This window comes from Crassostrea angulata, chromosome 6, assembly GCF_025612915.1.
Source record: "Crassostrea angulata isolate pt1a10 chromosome 6, ASM2561291v2, whole genome shotgun sequence".
NCBI classification, from domain to species: Eukaryota; Metazoa; Mollusca; class Bivalvia; order Ostreida; family Ostreidae; genus Magallana; species Magallana angulata.
In genome coordinates, this window is record NC_069116.1 from 46,683,810 (window position 1) to 46,689,178 (window position 5,369).

At 35.1% G+C, this 5,369-nt stretch overlaps 1 long non-coding RNA gene across 1 annotated transcript; it reads left to right on the forward strand.

Annotated features, from left to right (window-relative positions):
- The first annotated feature begins 335 nt into the window (after nucleotides 1-335).
- Nucleotides 336-3,289, forward strand: LOC128186565 (uncharacterized). Its single transcript, XR_008243962.1, has 3 exons — nucleotides 336-623; nucleotides 2,911-2,999; nucleotides 3,153-3,289. It is a non-coding gene; the product is annotated as an uncharacterized LOC128186565 (long non-coding RNA).
- Nucleotides 3,290-5,369: the final 2,080 nt, after the last annotated feature.

Here is a 5,369-nt window from a genome sequence, read left to right on the forward strand (position 1 = left end):
CTCACGTTTTCACAAAGAAGATTACATAACGTTGTTTATACCAGTTTTAACGCAACGAACAGTAAAACCTAAATAAAACAAATAACAAAAAACAAAAACAAAGAAAGAATGCAGAGAGATTCTGAAATAACCCCAATGCATTACATATAAACTATGAAAACACAGTTAGGGTTTATATTGCATGGATGGTAAGTAACTTGAAGCTGGAACTCTTCACAAATGACGAGGGACGATGTAAAATCACTCAGGAAGTGAGAAACAGGAAGAAGTAATTCTACACCGATTAACTTCCTGGTACTGCGCTATCTAATACTAGTAGCTAAACCATCCGACATTCACGACTCTCTCCTTGCTTTTTTCGCTCTCGTTGTATGAAGCTGATAGAGGATTTCTAGGATGAGTTTATTGGAATATCTCTTTAAAAACAACAGTTATAAGAGAGTTTATCGGGCATGCCAATTTTATCAGTTTTAAGACGGATAGAAATACACCAAAAACAAGTGTTTCGTTTCCATCTTATAATGACGAGATAGTGCTATCGTTGCATAATTTTCTCCAGTATCGTGCAAAGATTTTATCAAAAGGCATCAGTTCATCGCGGTATGGGTCTTCTATTTTATCAGGTCAGCTACCTCCATACATTCTCACTATCTGATTCCGAGTGTGTTCGAGTCAGATCACAAGTACACTATTTTTACATTTATATGCCATATAAAATATCGCTTCTTTTCAGGTTCAGTGAGTAAATATTGACTTTCTTTGCTTGCCCATGGGTTAAGAAAAGTCATTTGCAGAATTTTTAAAAAGCTTTTTAATTATTTCATCGACATACATTTATATGTAATGGTTACTTGACTCAAGTTATATGTTTAGTCTGTTCTATACAAACCCAATTGCACTATATCACGAGTTGTACACAAAACAAAACCTTATTATAAGATTTCATTACGTTTAGGCTTTCTTATATGCACCGTATGATGTACTTAAAGAACAGAATCAGTGCATGTTAGCTTAAATCTGCGTCAGATCGTTGACCGATTTGCTCGTTAAAAGTTCGACGTTTATATTACGTCGTAATTAGGCATCTTCATAAACTACAATTTTCTTTGAAATTTTAATGCTGACCTTTCTTCGTAAGGAGTAAAATTCAGCAAATTTAAGACAATCTGGATCGAAATTGCGTAATGATTGTCAAGTGAAAGTGGATAATTCCCTCAGTGTTGTCATTAGTTACGAGAGCAAAAAGGACTCCTAATCACGCTTTTCGACATTTTACTCTCTTTTTTTATCAGACGAGAAGCCAATACTGGAACAATATAATCAGAGGTGAACTGTTCCGAGATTTGGCGAGATTTGGCGAGAAGTGGCATCAATATTTGATGGTGGTCCTGACACATTAGAAGATCTAACCTCCGAAAACATTGCAGTTTAATCACTTCCTTTCCTCAGGCATAGCCCATTATCCTTCTTTGTGCATGTTGTATCAAATATATACTGCACATATCATGATATGATACGGCATGGCAATCAAATGGAAAGTCCTGAATTCCCAAAATGTTACAATCACACATGTATAAGCATGCAATACAGATTGTGGAGTATTGTGGAGTATTCTTTATGACAGATTAGGGTAATTCGGACAGCCTACATGTATGATAATGTTTTGACACGAAAAAATGATTTATTTTGTTTCTTTGTTCTCCTTTAAATGTGTACTTCTGGAACAATATTGATTAGCCATCAATAACGAGATAATCTGTCGAATTTAGACAGTTCTATGAAGCACGAACTGTTTTACTTTTCCTGTGAACATTGGAATTATAAGCAAGGAACCGAAATGATGTTCAGAAAAGACCATGATGCCTGGACAGCGATCTTGTCATTACGGATTTGAAGACTGCCACAAGTGCGGGGAACAACGTCTGAAAATGAGCTCTGCCACCTGCAGACGTTTCTCAGTGCGCGAGATTCCCTCGCACATGGTTAAATAGTCCTAATGGAGTCCATGCGGCCCCTAAATACACGTAAATGTCAGAAGATAGGACAAAACAAGACGAAACAGAGGCATTTGGGTCCCCGCCCCTCTCTGAGTCATCAGAGAAAAGTTACAATATTTATCATCGATTTCAGCCATTATATCATTATAAATCAGTAAACGTCGGACTTCATTCGCTTGATTCAAGTCATTTGGGATCAATTCATCGAGTTATCGAAAACATATTTTACGTTGCGCTGAAAGATTATACTGAATTATAATGATGTCTTAAAGACTAAATACTTGCAAGAAGGACTGAAGGATGTATACATGTACTCAAGTTATGCAAAGCATAACCCTAAATAACGTATTGTTGCAAAAATTTGATTGATGCAAATTTTATTTTGCTGACTTATGCACTAACCTAAATGTATTTTGAATTTAATTGAACATGCGGTTACCAATTAATTTGTTAAAGGTACTTTTATCCAACAAAACACGAGAATAAATACATATGTTATACGACTTTGAATACTTCCTTCTATTATTTATTTTTTCATTTGATTTCTTTTCATTTTTTTTTGGTTGGGGGGGGGGTTACTCATAAAACTTATAGAATGCAAATAAAACCAAAGATATGATCGAAGCAACGTAGTTCCGGTTTGCAACGTTACATATTTGTACTTGTTAGTCAGTACAAGAAAGTGATGAGAGTTTACTCTGGACGTATTACAACCAGACCTTGCGTAGGAATATGTCGATTGTGATGATTGAGAATGTTTTTGATGGGAGAAAACACAATACTACATGTACAAGTATTGGATGAAAGTTTGTGATTCGCAACCTAATGAGATAATGAATTGCCATATCATAAAGGAAACCTTATTTCAATAAACAATCCTCGGATTTGTATAATGATGAATTACTATTTGCAGAATAGAAGATGTTTCGACTGCAATCAAAATGACGCTTGGTTATTGCAACATGACAGATTACAAATTGCATAACGATGGATGGTTTTGTGGTAGGAAGTACTTAACGCATTTACTTTAAACTTTGTGTAAATCTTTGAGTTCTGAGCTCTGTGATTAAGAAACTTGCATTCTGTTCATCTTCTTAGGCACATAAAATATTTCCCCAGTAAATTTGATGTAATATTGTTCTCAATGTCAAGCAGATATGAAGGAGAGGGTGTGATGAATATAACAGCGATGGCGATGAAGGATTAGCCCCAAAAGTCTGCGATGAAAGCAAAAAAACTTTATGTAAAAATGGACCCCTGGAGGACCAGTAAACTTGGCAGAACGGAGTGAGGAAGAATAATTATGATTTTGACAATTTCAGAATAACGAGAATAATTTCACACGTACACTAGTCGCTTTCAGATTCAAAGAATTCTGATTAACCTAAATGAAAAAGAAAACGGAGAGTATACTTCAGATCACAACCAAATCTATTCTAGACTAGTACCGATTTTTCTTTGTAACAGCAAATTGTTACAGTGTTTGTTTTTCCGAAGCTTTTATTGGCGCTTTCTTCTTCCCAATACCTAAAATAGCATGGCGAGTAGCTTAATTTTTACATTCTATTAAGTTTTAAAAAAGAATGTTGGTCGGGGTTACGTGCAGACGCACTTCCTGTCCAATTGGAGCCTCTTTTGAACGGAAAGACAATCTTATCGTTTGAAGGTTAATCCAAAGGATATTACCTGTCTTAATTCCGGCGGTTTTTATGAAAAATAAGATAATATCTACATGTACAATCCATTAAATTGAATTATATGTGTTCAATTCACGGCGTGGCTTGCGTTTGTAACTAGACATCACGTGACCCGTATGAATTATCTTGCTGGTTCCTTTTGAAAATGTTGGGATGTTTCATTTATTGAAACAATATCGACGATTCTTTTCATGATCGCGTGCTTCAAACGTTTTCTTGTTTTTTGGCATCTGATGATGACTAGCATGTGAAAACGCAATTATACTGAAGTACATTTACACGTTGTTTCTCTAATTCACACAAAATCATTACAACACTTTGGTTGCAGAATATGTAGAATTATTTATACATAGCTAATGACCCGCGTCCAGCGGCAATAAAAGAGAAATGAAGATGCAGAAAAGAATATTGAAATGCACGATGAGGGCTCTATATCACAGTTAGCTTTTTTCTCTCGGTAAAATCAATGATCAAATATATAGACAATCATCTCTCTCTCTCTCTCTCTCTCTCTCTCTCTCTCTCTCTCTCTCTCTCTCTCTCTCTCTCTCTCTTATAAACTAATTTTTCTCTTTTTAGATGTCGTATTCAAGTCAATATGGGTTTGTTGGTATTGCACCAATTATTATAAATTTGCTAATGTAATATAAATATCATCAATATGCTTTGATCTACCAACATTTTGGGGGCGTTTCCACAAAAGTATCAATCTTTGTATTAAAAAAAGAGAGAGAGACAACACAAAAGATCGAACTCATGTAGATTTTTGCTATCTTATCCTCCAATTGTTAATACATGCAATGTATATATCAGTATTTAGCATGAATTTCACATGCAATTAAGAAATTTATGCAAAAGATCAGAAATGATAAATATTTATACAGATCCGATTACCCGACGTAAACTAATTCAACCTTTTTGATGCGGAAATGTAGAAAATATGGACAGATTTACCACAGACGTAAACTATTGATCAAATATACCAGTTTATCACTGGAATCAAAGCCCTGGGCACGCGCCATTCAGAGTATATTTATAAACTTATACTACTGCGCGCATGCAACCCAGGTGCGCAAATTATCGCTCCCAGAAAGTTCAAAGCGTAGACTCTAAAGCCTCCCGACCAACAACGACCAACGAGAAAACCATGTGTGAAACATATCGCCAATTTCATGGCAGTTTATCATATTATTATCTCGTTTATATAATTGTTAATAGAGGTTGGAGCATTTATACTATCTCAAAACACAACCGAAACAAAAAGCTTTTTCTGTTTATCTAAACATTTATGGCCATCTTGGATTTGTAGCTTCAAGATCTGCAATGGCTGAAATAGGCATTGTTATCTTTAGAACACAATTGAATTATATTGTTTTTAGATTTTCTCTGCAGATCTTGCACAAACTTTGATAGGAAACATTATTCTGACGGAGCGGATACACTTAAGTCTTGGGGAGTTTTCACGGCATCTGGTGTAGCAAGCAGGCCTTGATTCACAGTCAACAAAATTGTTCAGTTTTTATTATTATTACTTCTTTTAATTCCTTAAAAATCAGGAAGATTTTGAGGGGATTTGCAACAATACCTTTATCATGCCAAAGATCAGTTATATTGATAAACGTCAAAATGAAGGGAAAAAATCGTGATAGAGAAATAAAAACTGTTCCACAAACGT